Source organism: Neofelis nebulosa, chromosome 12 (assembly GCF_028018385.1).
Source record: "Neofelis nebulosa isolate mNeoNeb1 chromosome 12, mNeoNeb1.pri, whole genome shotgun sequence".
NCBI classification, from domain to species: Eukaryota; Metazoa; Chordata; class Mammalia; order Carnivora; family Felidae; genus Neofelis; species Neofelis nebulosa.
The window spans coordinates 77,465,611-77,482,427 of record NC_080793.1 but is presented as its reverse complement, the minus strand read 5'-3'; the positions used below and the strand labels follow the sequence as shown (position 1 = coordinate 77,482,427).

General features: G+C 42.3%; 1 protein-coding gene across 2 annotated transcripts in view; it reads left to right on the top strand.

Annotated features, from left to right (window-relative positions):
* Positions 1-16,817, top strand: part of PCSK5 (proprotein convertase subtilisin/kexin type 5) — a 452,999-nt gene that overhangs the window by 311,050 nt on the left and 125,132 nt on the right. The gene's annotated exons all lie outside the window — the stretch shown is intronic.

Sequence of the window (16,817 nt, the reverse complement as noted above, 5' to 3'; positions counted from 1 at the left end):
GAGAGAAGGAGAAACGTCTGTTTCCACCTGTGGCCACACAGAAGCTGAATATAAAGGATGGAAGTAAATGGATCATCCGAAGGTCAGAAAAGAAAGGGCAAGCAGAGGAAAGAGCTGAAAAGGAGAGACAGAGTAACGGCAGTATAAGAAAGGAAGAGGTTAGACTCGGTCCTGAGCGGATGTTAATTCCCATTTTCAGAAAGCCAGCTGGTGGGGAGGGGAACTGTAAGAACTTGGTGTCCAGACCCACACTGGGGTCTGTACTTTTTAGCAGCCGGTGCAGATGGTCCAGTATCTGGGCCATCTAAGCGCGCCCTTTCCCTGGGCTTCCCCCCGGGGTGTGGACTACTGCATACCCACCAGTGTGCGTGTGGAGGGGTAAGGACCCAGGGGCTGGACACAAGTAGGTGGGGAATGTGAAGCTTTGAAAGGGGAGAAGGCCTCACTCAATTTTCTGATATTCTATGTAAAATTGACCGTGGCTGTAGCCCGGGAAGCCTAGAAGGTAACTTAGTCTAAAATACATCTCCCGTACGTGCCACAGGGTGAGACTGTATGGCTTATAGATCTTTGAGAACCTTCCTTGAGATGCAGACACGAGCTTTGAGATGTCAGTGCCCTGCCTCTTCGGCAGAGAAAGGAGACATCAGTGAAAACAAGATCCCAGTTGAGCTCCAGTTAGGTTTAAAGGGATACTAAACGGTGTAAGAGAGCTCCACTGTCATGAAATCCCATTATGAGAATGGCTGGGCTGCGGGAGGGAATGAATTTTATTGAGCGCTTACTAGGTACCGCCCAGTGTGGGAGTATAGAGTGTATGCATGCTAATGTAAACTTCCTGAACTCTCACAAAAAAACTCTCAAGCAGAGGTGTGCCCTGTTTACACAGTAATCATTACCTTCTGTTTACAAACAAGAGAGCTGAGACCCATGGGCTTGAAATAAATTGGGATTACGTAACCAGACACAACAACTAAAATTCAACAGCGAGACAGTGAACGTTCACTAGTGAATTCTCACTCTCAAACGAATGCGACACTAAGTTACTAAGCTCAGACAGGCAGAATTCCTTTGACTTGAACCTATCAGGGTGAAGTTCCTAGAGTCAGCGCAACTAGGATTGGTCCTTGGGAGCTATGGCTGAGGCTTAGCTGAGCAAGGAGGAGTGTTTAGCAGCACGCTTGGTATTGAAGAGATGGTTCGGGGTAGCAAGTCAACCGTTTGCACGGCTTCATCTAGTGGCGACATTGCTCCAAAGAACAGTGATCCGACATCTGATGGGTTAGTCAGGAAGGATCTACATTTCTACGGCTTTCCAAAAGATGAGCAGTGTGGCCCATCCTCAGCCCCCACACCTGTGGCAGACCTTCCTAATCACCAGTATCCATCTGGGGACTGATCAGACTTGCCTCTCTTTCCGCGCCCCCCCCCCCCGCCCCCAGTGTTAGGGGGGCCTAGCATCATGCTGCCCATCTCTTCTGTCAGACTCCTTGTTTTCCCACCCAACCGTCTGCTCTTCACTTTGAGGCTCCAGCCAACTGAGTACAAGTGGATATCAGGCAGCTAAAAGAGAAGGGGGCACGTCTTATTAACTGCTTTCATACCATCATTCGGTCTCATGCAAAGAGCAATGACAGATGGCTGTGCGATGAATAATGGAGAAAATCAGAGGCAGCTGTAAACTATGACCTGGCCAGTTTAACACTCCCTCCTCCTTCCGTCCTCTAATGCAAAATGGTAGAGGGAACTTAAAGGCCAGCTGCCGCTTGACCTCACCTGGCCCAGGCTGGGCCCTGGGCCCCCAGTCAGGATACGTCAGTGACAGAAAGTAGAAACCTGCTTCTGGTCGTCAGCCATGTCCAAATGTTTTCGCTGTTGCCAACCCGTAAAATCTTAAGTTCTCGGCAGAATACTTTGGAGCTGGCGACAAACTCCCCAGGGCATAGCCAAGATGGACCTCATTTCCCTGTGGCTCGTTGGAGCCAGGTAGCACTAGACGCGGGACTGTGAGGTACATGAGCATGTCCCCCCTTCATCAGGAGAGGTGAAGATCTGTCCCAGAGTCAATCTTGGGCAAGAAGGATACAGTTACACAATATCCCGGCATCTCAGAGGGCCAGTCTGGGAACGGGGAACGCTCGCAGTTCCTTTCTGCCCTAACTGCGGAGGACTGAGAAGGATACTTGCCTTATTACTGAAGCATTTTCTTACACGGTCTTCTCTCTAAAGGAGGCCATTTTGAGGGCGATTGCTGCTTTTTCCAAGCCGGGTATCGATCAACCAAAGATATTTTGAATCCCCACTTTGAAAAATTCCCGGAAACGTTTCCTGGGGCCTAAAGTGTACGATTTTTTTTTTTTTTTAATTTTAGGAAAGAGTACGTTATTTTAAGAATATGCTTGAAGGCTGACAGAGTTTTACTTTAGGGAAAACTAAAAGTTTTGTTTCATTTTGGCTTTCATTTGGCCCACACAAACTCAGAGGCCTATGGAGATACTTAGCAAGATTCACAGCTAGTAAAGGGTGGGGCTGGGACTGGAGCCCACAACCTCAACCTTCTGCACAACACTGCCTCCTTTTGAAGAATGCCAGGAAAAAAACAAGCCCAGCCCGTATTACATACACCGCAGGGGTTAAGAGCCTTTCTCAAGTGCAGGTAGGAGACACAAGGGATCCCTGGACTTGGCTTTTTCTCTTCATGAGTTCAAGTTAATTGCTTCCATAAATAATAAGTCCCTGTGGTCCTTCTCGCCCTCTACAAGCTTATAGTCTAATGGGGAGCACAGACACAAAAATACGACGCTATTTACGTGCCTTAAAAAGGGCGTAAAAATATTGTGGGGGAGTCCAGAGGAGCAAGCTCACTTTACCAGTTAAGTGCTAAACGTTCCATACCCTTGCATTACAAGCTTTCTAAGGGGCATCCAAAAATAGCGTGCTCCATTAAAAATACTATTACCTTGGGGTGCCTAAGTGGCTCAGTTGGTTAAGCATCCGGCTTCTTCTCAGGTCATGATCTCATGGCTCCTGAGTTCAGGCTCCACACTGGGGTCTGTGCTGACAGTTCGGAGCCTAGAGCCCGCTTCGGATTCTGTGCCTCCCTCTCTCTCTCTGCCCTTCCCCCTGCTCTCTTTTTCACACACACTCTCTCTCTCTCTCTCTCTCAAAAATAAGCATTAAAAAAAGATTTTAATACAGTTACCTCAAAATCCACAAATTCAGATGATATTTTAATTAAATACCTACAAAATGCAACATGTCAAAACTAGACCGTTACAACTCAACTCTTAAGGAACCACATGCAATTGGGGTGCCCGGGTGCCTCAGTCAGTTAAGCGTCCAACTTCGGCTCAGGTCATGATCTCGCCATCTGTAAGTTCCAGCCCGCAGCGGGCTCTGTGCTGAGAGCTCAGAGCCTGGAGCCTGAGATTCTGTGTGCCTCTCTCTCTGCCACTCCCCTACTCTCTCTCGCTCTCTCTCTGTCAAAAATAAAGAAGCATTAAAAAACAAAAAAGAAACCACATATAATTAATTTAATGTAGGATAAAGGTAATTTAAATATGTTTGACATGATGTGGGACTTATAGAGGTGGGAAAACCTACGATCTGTTGGGATCTTAATATAACTCTGCAAAGGAGGGAGAAATTCACTATTCATGCTCAGGGTGGGGAGTTAGATTTATATATATTCCTCATCTCTTCCCTCAAGATTTCTACCTGTAGCTCCAAATAGCTACTTGACATTTCCCTTCAGATAGCTAATAGGCATCTCAAAATTAACATGTCCCAGACAGACTTCAGATTCCTGAATCTCCTTAATATCATCACCAAATGTCTCCCACCCCATTCATGGTATTACAACCCAGCCACCCAGTTGCTCAAATCCAAAATCTTTTTTCTTTTTTCTTTTGTCCCCAAATCCAACCCATTAGCAGGGTCCCATTAATCACACCTTTCCAATAGATCTCTAAATAGTCCATAGTTGTAATTATGGGTCAAGCCGCCATTGTCTCTGTCCAGAACGACTGCAGGAGCCTCGTAAGGAGGCTCCCTGTTTCTCTTTCCTCCTTTCTTTTTCTCTCCAGCCCCATCCGCTCTCCACAGGGAGAGCAGAGCTGCTATTACAAACACAAAATCAGATTTCGCCTCTTTCTTCCTATTTCACTCGAAGTCACATCTGAACTCCTTACCTGAGCCCTTTCTCATCGCCTTTCTTGCCACTTCCCCCTACTTACCGCGTTCCAGTCGTAACAACTTTTTGTTCTTCAAGCCAAGCTAGCATGTTTGTGCCCCAAGACCCCTGCCCTTCGCCCGGCTGGTTTCTTCCCATCCTGCGGGTCTCAGTTCAAAAATAGCTCCCTTGGAAAGCAGTTCCCTCCACCACTCACCCCACGCCTGCCCACCTCTTCTGGTCTTTTCATGGCACGTATCACAACCTGACATTCTATGGTTCCTTTGCTTGTTTATGGTTAGTCTCTCCCAGTAGGATGTCACCACCGTGCAAGCTGGCGCTCTGTCCATCTTATTCACAGCCATAGCTTGTAGGCATAGCACGGTGCCTTCCCTGCCTGATCAACGTTCGCAAAATGGATGAATAAAAAGGCTACAGTAAGAAACAGCATTTGACCTGAGTCTTGAAGGATAAGCAGGAATTTGTAAGTCAGTGAAGGTGAGGATGTTGAAGAAGGATTCTTGAGAGAGAACCAGTTCGAAGGGCCCAAAACCATTAAAGTGTTTGTGAACAGGGATGGCAAGGAGGGGGCAGGGTAGGCACTGCAGGCAGAGAATGGAGACAGTGGAGGGCAACTTGTAAAATACTGTGGAGGGGCTGGTGCCCTCCTCCCCTCCCCTTGACAGAGTCCTCAACCCTCTTTTCAGAGAGGCTAAATGACGTGCTCAAGGAGACCGTGTTCGGGGCGCCTGGGTGGCTCAGTCGGTTGGGCATCCGACTTCGGCTCAGGTCATGATCTCGCGGTCCGTGAGTTCGAGCCCCGCGTCGGGCTCCGTGCTGACAGCTCAGAGCCCGGAGCCTGTTTCGGATTCTGTGTCTCCCTCTCTCTCTGACCCTCCCCCGTTCATGCTGTCTCTCCCTGTCTCAAAAATAAATAAACGTTAAAAAAAAATTTTTTTTTTTTTTTAAATAAAAAAGGAGACCGTGTTTGCTTCGGTCCCTGGAGGACTGACACCTACACTGAGCCAGCTAAATGAAAGGACAGGGTGCTAAGCACAGCTCAGCTGTCAAAATAGCTCACATGAGAGGAGGCAGCCCATAGCTTCTCTTCACTGTGATATCCATGGCCAGAGAAACATATTCGGCAAGGCCTGTTTGCAAGATGATACTCGGGGACAAGAGCTTGCTCAGAATCCTCTTTTCCTTCTAAGGGAAAAAAAAAAAAAAAAAAGCAAACCAAAACACTTTGCCCTCCAAATTGTCACCAAAGGAGAGTGAAAGGAAAGAAAGTGATATGCTAGTCCCTTTCTTCCCTAACGATGAAAACAACGAGAACTCCCACACGTGAAGTGCTTCCCGTGGGCTAAGTTCTGTGCTGCTTGCTTCGTATGGGTTATTCCACTCAGGACCCTGAATAGCTCGATTTTATCCTCTTTTTACAAATGGGAAGGCGGGTGACGTAAATGCCTAAGGCACCCCGGGGATAAATGGAAGATCTGGGATTAATTTAGACCCAGACAATCTGATATCAGAATCTCCAGGAGAAATACAGGAGCCAAGGAAGATGTCTGTGAAAACAGCCTTCGGGCTATGACCACGGAGCTCGCATGAGGATTAAGGATTTTAACTGGTGATGTCTTTCAGGGCCCCCACTATCTCTTGTGAATAGAGCAGCATCCACCCAAGACTACGCACCACGACCGTACATGGCACTTTCTGTGACCAAGCCAGGAGTGGGCAACTCCACACGTTCCTACCTTTTTCCTTCCAATCTATTCCACACAGGAGCCAGAGTGCTCTTTCTAAAAATTCAAAGCTCACATGAGGCTCTGCTGTTTAAAACCCTCCCATGGCTTCCCATTTCCCCTTGGATAAAGTCAAAACACCTTTCTATGGCCACCAAGGCCATGGTCAATCTGACCTACCCCACCACTCTAAGCTCATCTCATGACATTCTTTATCGCCCATATTTTCCAGCCACAGTGACTTTCCCTGATTTTTCCTTTATGCTTTGTGCCTTAGAACTTTCCCACATGCCATTCCCCCTACTTTAATGTTATCCCATTCTTAATCATCTACTGATGGATAATATTGATTATCTGGGCCTCGGTTTAAATGTCACTTCCCTGGGGGCGCCTGCGTGGCTCAGTCGGTTGAGCGTCCGACTTTGGCTCAGGTCATGACCTCATGGTCTGTGAGTTCGAGCCCCGCATCGGGCTCTGTGCTGACGGCTCAGAGCCTGCAGCCTGCTACAGATTCTGCGTCTCCCCCTCTCTCTGCCCCTCCCCGACACACGTTCTGTCTCTCTCTGCCTCTCAAAAATAAAGAAAACTAATAAATTTTTTTTTTAATGTCACTTCTCTGGCATTTAAAAATCCTCTGATTTTTCTAAACAAGGTTACATCTCCTTATTATAAGTTTGTACGGGAGCCTCTACTTTACTTTCATATCAATTATAAATATCTAGTTAATTGTAGTGTTTGTTTGATGTAATGCTCACTCCAAAGTTTGTTCCATGGGGGCAAAGTCTATAAACTTCTTATAGCCCGTAAAGCTAGCAAAATGTCTATCCTAGACTAGGTATTTGACAACTCTTTGATCAATAGATGAAAACGTCAATGAATGAAGAAATCAGTAAATAGCTGAGTACATGCATGACAGGGAGGCAATAGCCCTGGCCCAGACACTAAGACAACCAAGTTCTCATGCTGATCCTGAATAACTTCAGCGTAGCTCTATGTCTATACCTGTTTCCTCATCTTCAACATCATCCCCTTGAATCTTTCCAGCCCTTCCGTTCAGTGTAAAAGAGAAATCCCAGGAGATGTCATGGAGAGTCTATCACTGTCCGTAAAACACACGTAAAACCTTAGGCACAAACCCGATAAGGCTAACGCTTTAGGACCTTGCCACTGAAAGTGTCCAGCAACAAGAGTGGCTGGTTTGGGTTAGTAGAGTAGCAGAGTTCTGGAGTGTCTCCCTCAGAGTCCTATCCATGTGTCATTCACTGCTGTGAAGGTACGTTGCAGATGGAATTAAAGGTTATTATCAAATAACTTTACAATCAAGAGATTCTCCTGAATTATCCATGTGGGCGCAAGGTAGGGTCAGCCAGAGGGAGAAGCAGAGAAGGCAGAGGGGAGAATTCGATTCAAGATGTGAGGACTTGACTTATGGTCACTGGTTTGAAGATGAGGAAGGGAGCCGCGAGACAAGAAATACCTACAGCCTCTAGAACTGAGGACAATTCCCAGCCATCAGGTGGCAGGAAACAAGGACCTCAGTCCTGAATTCTGCCGTCGCTATGAATGAACTTGGACCAGACGCATCCCTAGAGCCTCCAGAAAGAACGCAACCTGTGATACCTTGTTTCCAACCTTGAGAACCTGGAGCAGAGGAGCAGCTGAACAGTTGTGCCCAGACGTATGACCGACAGAAGTGCGAGATAATAAGTCAGTGTTGACGAAAGCCATGAAAAAAAAAAAAAAAAAAATAGGTAACTTGTCACAGCAGCCATCAAAAACTGGTACATATTTGTGTACCTTTATAGCTGACGTCTGAGGGGCAGGCTTCCGGTTTGTCACACATTCAGGGACCTACTCAGATATACTCCCGAGACAGAGGCTGGTGAATGCCACCTTTGCATTCTACCTCTGCCTTACTCCAGATGGCTGGTATCTCTGGGAAAGGAACTTGTCCACTTGTCTGGTGCCCTGATTTGGGCAACTGCCGCCCAGGGGACAGCTCTAGATCATGTGGCTATGGTAGCCATCGGCACTTCTGCTTGGAGTCTCAAAGGCCTGGGTCTATTTCCATCACTTAAACGCTGTTGTCTGAGGGTCTGGCTTTCAATCCTCAATCCCAGAGGCACAGGAGATCCTCCCCTTTGGGACCCTGACAGCTCTCGGTACACCCTGAACTTTTGAGATTTACTAAAAGTGAAATAGGCTGCTCAGCCCATCAGAGATCTGAGAAACAACCGAGACCTCAGGCAGGATTGAGTGATAAAGTTCATCTCCTACACAAGACCACTCCTTCAAGACTAGGAAGGCGGCTGTTGTGTCTTATGCAGAGAAACCAACACAGAAAGTCAAGAAAATGAAGAAGGAGAGTCACATGTTCCAAATTAAAGAACAAGATAAAATATCAGGAAAAGCCCCTAATGAAATGGAGGTAAGTGATTTCGCTGATACAGAGTTCAAAATAATGTTTATAAAGATGCTCCCCAAACCGGAGAGAAGAATGGATGAAGACAGTGAGAACTTCAATAAGGAGACGGAGAAAAATATATGAGATTACCCGTAGAAGTCACACAGCTGACGAATACAATAACTGAACGAAAAAATCCAATAGAAGGGCTCAACAGCAGACTAGACAAAGCAGAAGAATCAGTTAACTCATAGGGCAGGGGAACTCGGACAATTATAGCAGCAAAAAATGAAAACACACACACAAATGAAGATAGCTTAAGGAATTTACAGGACACTATCAAATGGATCAACATTTGCATCACAGGACTCTCAGAGGAAAAATAGCAAGCAGGAGAGCAAGGACCAGAAAACATACTTGAAGAAAAAATGGCTGAAAACTTGTCTAAACTGAAGAAGGAAACAGGCACCCAGATCTAGGAAGTTTCGAGAGTTTCAGATAAGATGAACCCAAAGAGACCCACACCAAGATGCGTTACAATTAAAGAGTCAAAACTTAAAGGCAAGGAGACGATCTTAAAAGCAGCAAGAGGAAAACAAGGGACATACAAGAGAACTCCATAAGACCATCAGCAGACTTTTCAGCAGAAACTCTACAGGCCAGAAGGGAGTGCCATAACATATTCAGAGTGCCGAAAGAAAAAAAAAAAAATTCCAACCAAGAATACACTACCCAGCAACGTTGTCATTCACAACTGAAGAAGCGACAAAGAGTTTTCCAGACAAGCAAAACCTAAATTGGCCTTAAAAGAAATGGGGGTGCCTGGGGGGCTCAGTCTGTTAAGTGTCCAACCCTACGTTTTGGCTCAGGCCGTGATCTCACAGCTCGTGGGATTGAGCCCCGTGTCAGGTTCTGTACTGACATAAATATACGGTAAAATTTAGAATATCTAATGTTGTTAAGATGGTGAATTAATCACTTATAAAGCTGGCGTGAAGGGTAAAAGACAAAAGTAGTAAAAATAACTATAACAGAAATAATTAGTTAAGGGATACGCAAGATAAAAGTATGTAAATTGTGGGGCACCAGGGTGGCTCAGTCTGTTGAGCATCTGACTTCGGCTCAGGTCATGATCTCGCGGTTTGTGAGCTTGAGCCCCACATCAGGGTGTTGGTGCAGAGTCTGCCTCAGATCCCCTGTCCCCCTCTTTCTGCCCCTCCCCTGCTTGCCCTCTCTTGCTCTCTCAAAAACAAAGAAAAACATTGTTAAAAATAGAAGTAAATTGTAACATCAAAAACAAATCGTGGCGGGGGGGGGGGGGGGGGGCGGTAGAATGTAGAGCTTAGGATCTGTTTAAACTTAAGTTGTCATCAACTTAAAATAGATTATTTACATATAAATTGTTACCTAAGGCTGTATGTAAGCGTCACAATAACCACAAAGCAAAAATCTACAGTATTGAGGGAGAAAAGAATCGAAACACACTAACCACAGAAAATTACCAAACCACACAAGAGCAGGAGAGAAAGGACTAGAAAAACTACAAAAGAGCCAGAAAACAATAACAAAATGGCGATAAGTATATACCTATCAACAATTACTTTAAAGATATACAGACTAATTCCTTCAGTCATAAGTCCGAGAGTGACTGAATGGATAAGAAAATAAGACGAAGCTACGTGCTGCCTACAAGAAACCCACTTCGGGTGTAAGGGTGCGTACAGGAAGTGAAGTTATGGAAGAAAAATATCCCATGCAAATGGAAACCAAGGAAAAAAAAAAAAAGCTGAGCTAGCTACATTTATATCAGAGAAAATAGATTCCAAAACAAAGGCTGTGAGGAGAGACAAGCCCATTACATAATGATAAAGGAATCCATCCAACGAGAGGATGTAACGTTTGTTAATATCTGTGCACCCGACATAGAGGCCCTTAAATATGTAACACAAGTATTAAGAGACCTAAAATGAGAAACGCAATACAACAATGGTGGAGAGTAGCAGAAGACCACAAGAGACTACTAGGAACAATTACATACCAACCAACTGGACCGACTCTGAAAAAATGGAGAAATCCCTGGAAACTAACAACTTACCAAGAATGAATCACGCAGAAACAGAAGAGCTCAACAGACCAATTGCTCGCAAAGAGGTTGAATCAGTAACCAAAAATCTCCCTACAAAGAAAACCCCACGACCAGACTGCTTCGCTGACGCGCGGTATGAAATATTTTAAGATTTAATACTAATCCTTCTCGAACTCTCCCCAAAAATAGAAAAGGGGGGAATGCTTCCAAACCCATTTTATGAAGCCAGCATTGCCCTGATAACAAATCAGACAAGGACTCCACTGAAAAGAAAATTACGGGTTCATCTTCCTAAAGGGCATAGATGCAGAAATCCTCAACAAAATACTAGCAGACTGAATTCAACAACACATTAAAAGGATCACACACCATGACCAAGTGGGATTTACTTTAGGCATGCAAGTAGGACTTAACATCTACGAATCAATTAATACGATTCACCACTTTAAAAAAAAAAAAACAAAGGATAAAAAAATCACACTTCAATATATGCATAAAAAGCATTTGACAAAATTCAACATGCATTTCTGATTAAAACTCTCGACAGAGTGTAGAAGGAACATTACCTCAACATAATAAAGTTTATATATGACAAGCCCACAACTAACATCAGATACAATGTTGCAAAGCTGAAAGGTTTTCCTCTAAGATAAGAAAGAAGACAGGGTGCCCACCCTCATCACTTTCAGCGAACATGGTATTGGAACAATTAGGCAAGAAAAAAGAAATAAAAGGCGTTTGAATGGAAAGGAAGAAGTAAAACTGCCACTATTTTCATTTATTATATAATATATTGAGAAGAACCCTGAAGACTCCACCCCCAAAAATTTGGAACTAAAAGCCAAATTAGGTAAAGTTGCGGTATATAAAGTCAATATACATAAGTATATTGCATTACTATACACAAATAATGAAATGATAGAAAAATTAAGAAAATAATCTCATTTACAACTGCCTCAAAAAGAATAAAACTCCTAGGAATAAATTCAACCAAAACTTTTACGCTGAAAACTATAAGACATTGATGAAAGGAATTGAAGAAGACACAAACAAATGGAAATATATCCTGTGCTCATAATATCAAAAATTAATATCGTTACACTGACCATACTACCCAAGCAATTTACAGATTCAGTGCAATCCCTATCAAATTCCAACAGCATTTTTCACAGAACTAGAACAAGCAATCCTAAAATTTGTACAGGAGCACAAAAGATCCCCAGTAGCCAAAGCAATCTTGAGAAAGAACGCAGCTGAAGGCATCATGCCACCTGATTCCAAACTGCATTACAAAGCCGTAGTAATTAAAAGAGTATTGTATTCCCATAAAGGGCAGACATAAAAGTCAATGGAACAGAACAGGGAGCCCAGAAATAAACCCACGCTTGTATGATCAATTACATTCTGACAAGGGGCCAAAGAATATACAATGTTTTGAGAAGAGGACAGTCTCCTTAACAAATGACGTTGGGAAAACTAGATGGCCACTTACAAAATAATAAGACTGGACCACTTGCATAAACCATACATAAAAACTCAAAATGGATTAAAGATTTGAATGAATTAAGACCTGAAACAATAAAACTCCAAGAAGAAAACATAGGTGGTAACTTCCTTGCCATCAGTCTGGGCAATGATTTTTTAATCTAATACCAAAAGCAAGGACAGCAAAAGCTAAAATAAATAAGTGGGACACGGAAAACTAAAACTCTTCTGCACAGCAAAGGAAACCATCAACAAAACGAAAAGACAACCTACTGAGTGACTAAAGGAGAGAAAATATTTGCAGATCATATATGTGATAAGAGGTTAATATCCAAAATACATAAAGAACTCCTACAACTTAATAGCAAACCCCACACAATCCAATTAAAACATAGGCAGAGGACCTGATTAGACATTTCTCCCAAAGACCTATAGATGGCCAACAGGTACATAAAAAGATACCCATCATCACTAATCATCAAGGAAATGCAAATGAAAACCACAATGAGGTATCACCTCACAGCTGTTCAAATGGCTTATCAAAAAGACAGGAAGTAACAAGTGTTGGTGAAGAGGCAGAGAAAAGAGAACACATGCCCTGTTAGTGGGAATGTACACTGCTACAGCTACTATGGAAAACAGTATGGAGGAGCCTCAAAAAAATTAAAATAGAACTACCATATGATCCAGCAATTCCATGTATGGGTATATAACTGAAAGAAATGAAATGACTAACTCCCTCATGTTCATTTCAGCATTATTTGCAATAGCCAAGATATAAAAGCCACCGAAGTGTCCGTGGATGGATGAATGGATAAAAGAAATGTGGTATAACAGACAAGAGAATATTATCCAGCATAAAAAAGAAGGAAATCTTGCCACTTGTAACGACATGGATGGACTTTTAGGGCATTCTACTAAGTGAAAGAAGTCAGATAGGAAAAGACAAATACGGTATATTCCCACTTATATGTGGAAAACCAAAAAGAAAAAGATGGAAAAAACAATCATGGATGTAGAGAACAAATTGGTGGTTCCCAGAGGTAGGGGGTGGGAAAATAGGTGAAGGAGATCAAAAGGTACAAACTTCCAGTTATAAAATAAGTAAGTCATGGGGATATAATATATATCATGGTGGCCATAGTTAATAACACTGCGGTGCATATTTGAAAGTTGCGAAGAGTACATCTCAAAAGTTCTCATCGCAAGGAAAAAAAAAAGTTTTATATATGGTGATGGGTATTAATTACACTTAGTGCGGTGATCGTTTTGCAATATATACAAACGTAAAACATTATATTGTATACCTGAAACTAATATTATGTCAATTAAGCCTCAACATTTTTAATAAAAATTTTTAATTATAAAAAAAGAAAACGAATACAATTAGACCAGACCCACTCAATCAGAATATATGCTTTTGCAAGATTCTAAGATAATTTGTGAGCATATCAAAGTTTAAGAAGCCCTGTCACAGATGGACACTTCTTTCCTGAATTTGAGATGCCTTCTCTTGATTTACATTTACTGAAAGCCACTACTGCAAACTTCATGTTCTTAAATAGTGGACGCCCAGGAATTAGGCAACTGAGTACCAGTCCTTGGCTGGCCATTAACTAGTAGGGCTGCGGCAAGTTAGCAGCACTTTTTTTTTTTTTAAAGCACTTTTTTTTTTTTTTTAAAGCACCTACTGAACATCTAGAATGTTCTGATCCCCAGCCTGTAAGCCCGATCAACCAGAGCTATTAGGCCGAAGAGGTGTATTGGCAATTTGTTTATAGGCTCCCTAAACTGGCTTTCAGCAGTCAACCAGGAAACAAAGAGTGCCCATGCATACTTAAATAACCCAGCCATTTCTTAACAAAATATTAGCAAACTGAATTCAGCAGTACATTAAAAGGATCATATACTATGATCAAGTAGGATTTGTTCCAGGGATGCAAGGATGGTTCAATACCACAAATCAATCACCATGATATACCACCTTAGCAAAAGATAAAAATCATGTGATCATCTCCATAGATGCAGAAAAAGCAACTGATAAAATCCAACACCTTTTCCCAATACAAACAATGTAGATATAGAGAAACCAGATCTCAACACAATAAAGGCCGTATATAACAAACCCACAGCTAACATTATACTCAACAGTGAAAAGCTAAAAGCTTTTCCTCTAAGATCAGGAATAAGACAACAGTAAGAATACTTACTCTTACCGCTTTTATTCAACAGACTATCGGAAGTCCTCATCATAGAAATCAGACAAGAGATAAAAGGCATCCGAATTGGCAAAGCCATAGTGAAACTGTCATTATTTGCAGACGACATGATAGGATAGATAGGGGACCTAAAGACTCCACCAACAACCATTAGAATAAATGAATTCACTAAACCTGGAGGATACAAAATATTCAGAAATTTGTCACCTTTCTATATTGTAATAATGAAGTAGCCGAAAGAGAAATTAAGAAAACAGTCCCCTTATTAAGGAGTGCACTTGCTGTGATGAGCACATGTTGTATAGAAGTGTTGGATCATTACATTGTGTATCAGAATCTAATATTACGCTATATGTTCATTAACTGGAATGAAAATAAAAACTCAAGGGGAAAAACCCCAATATACAATTGCATCAAACAGAATAAAATACCTAGGAATAAATTGAACTATGGAGGTAAAAGATCTACACTCTGAAAACTATGAAATATTGATGAAAGAAATTAAAGATACAAATAAATAGAAAGATATACTATATTCATGGATTGAAAGAATATTGTTAAAATGCCCATACTACCTAAAACAATTTATGATTTAAATGTAAACCCAAACAAAATACCAATGGCATTTTTCACAGAATTGGAACAAATAATCTTCATTTTTTTTTTTATGGAACCATGAAAGACTCTGAATAGCCAAAGCAATTTTGAGAAGAAGAATGAAGCTGGAGGCATTGCACTTCCTGATTTCAAGCTCTACTATAAACAATATGGTATTGGCACAAAAACAGACAAACGAATCCATGGAAGAATTGAGAGTCCAGAAATAAATCCACACGTATACAGTCAATTAGCTTATGGCAAAGGAGGTGAGAATATACAATGAAGAAAAGACAGTGTCTTTAATAAATGGTGTTGGGAAAACTGGACCACTACGTGAAAGAGAATAAAATTGGACCACTTTCTTATGTCATATACGAAAATAAATCCAAAATGCATTAAACATTTAAGTGTAAGACCAGAAATCATAAAACTCCTGGAAGAAAATATAGGCAGTAAGCTCTTTGACATCAGTCTTAGCAATATATTTTTTTCGATCTGTCTCCTCGGGCAACAAAAGCAAAATTAAACAAATGAAACTGCATCAAGCTAAAAAGCCTTTGCAGAGCCAAGGAAACCATCAACAAAACAAACAACCTGCTTAATGGGAGAGGATATTTGCAAATGGTCTAACCAAAAGGGGTTAATATCCAAAAAATGTAAAGAATCCATACAAATCAATAGCCCCCCCAACAAAGTCCAATTTCTCACAAAAGAAATCACAGACGGCAGACACATGAAAGCATGCTCCACATTTCTAATCATCAGGGATAAGCAAATCAAAACTATGAGATGTACCTCACACCTGCCAGAATGACTAGTATCAAAAAGATAAGAAATAACAAGTATTGGTAAGGATGTGGAGAAAAAGGAATCCTCACGCAGTGTTAATGGGAATGCAAAATGGTGTAGTCACTGTGGAAAACAGCATAGACGTCCCTCAAAAATAAAAATAAAAATAGAACTACCACGTGATCCAGCAATTCCACTTCTGGGTATCTATCCAAAGAATAGGAAAGCACTAATTCCAAAAAGTATATACGCACTGCTATGATTTTTGCAGCATTATTGAAAATAGTCAAGATAGGGGCGCCTGGGTGGCGCAGTCGGTTAAGCGTCCGACTTCAGCCAGGTCACGATCTCGCGGTCCGTGAGTTCCAGCCCCGCGTCAGGCTCTGGGCTGATGGCTCGGAGCCTGGAGCCTGTTTCTGATTCTGTGTCTCCCTCTCTCTCTCTGCCCCTTCCCCGTTCATGCTCTGTCTCTCTCTGTCCCAAAAATAAATTAAAAAAATTAAAAAAAAAAAAAAAAAAGAAAGAAAATAGTCAAGATATGAAATCAACTGAAGTTTCCATTAATGGCTAAATGGAGAAAGAAAATGTGGTACAAATGTACAATGGAACAGTACTTATACATAAAAAAAGAATGAAATATTGCCATTTGAGACAAAATGGATGGACCTAGACGGTACCATGCTAAGTGAAACAAGTTGGAGAAAAGCAAATACTGTGTGATTTCACGGATCTGGGCAATCTAAAAACAAACAAAACAGACTCAAATACGGAAAACAATCTGGTGGTGGCCAGCGGGAAAGGGGGGTGGGGGGGGGAGAAACGGGGAAGGGGACAAAAGGTAGACGCTTCCAGTTATAAAATTAAAAAGTCACAGGGGTGCGACGTACAGCGTAGGGAATGTAGTGAGAATATTGTAACAACTGTGTACAGTGACAGATGGCAGCTAGATTTATGGTGGTGATCACTTGGTAATGTATATAAATGTTGAATCACTCTGTTCTACGGCTGAAACTAACGTGATATTGTATGCCAACTACTCTTCAACTAAAAACAAACAAACAAACAAAGAGCCAGCTCCCCAGTAAGCTCTGCCTTAGTACCACCTGTACTGACCGAGGTGGACTCCTTCTGTCGTTATGACCATTTTCCACGCCTGTGCTCTTAAACGAGCTCTATGATTAGCCATGTTTTCGAAAGATGGACAAGGATGAGCCTTCTCCTTCTCTCTCTCCCCCTCTGGCCCTCTCCCCACGTCCTCTCTCCCTCCTGGTCTCCCCGCCATTCACTCCGGACTTTCCGTCCCTCACATCGCCAAGCC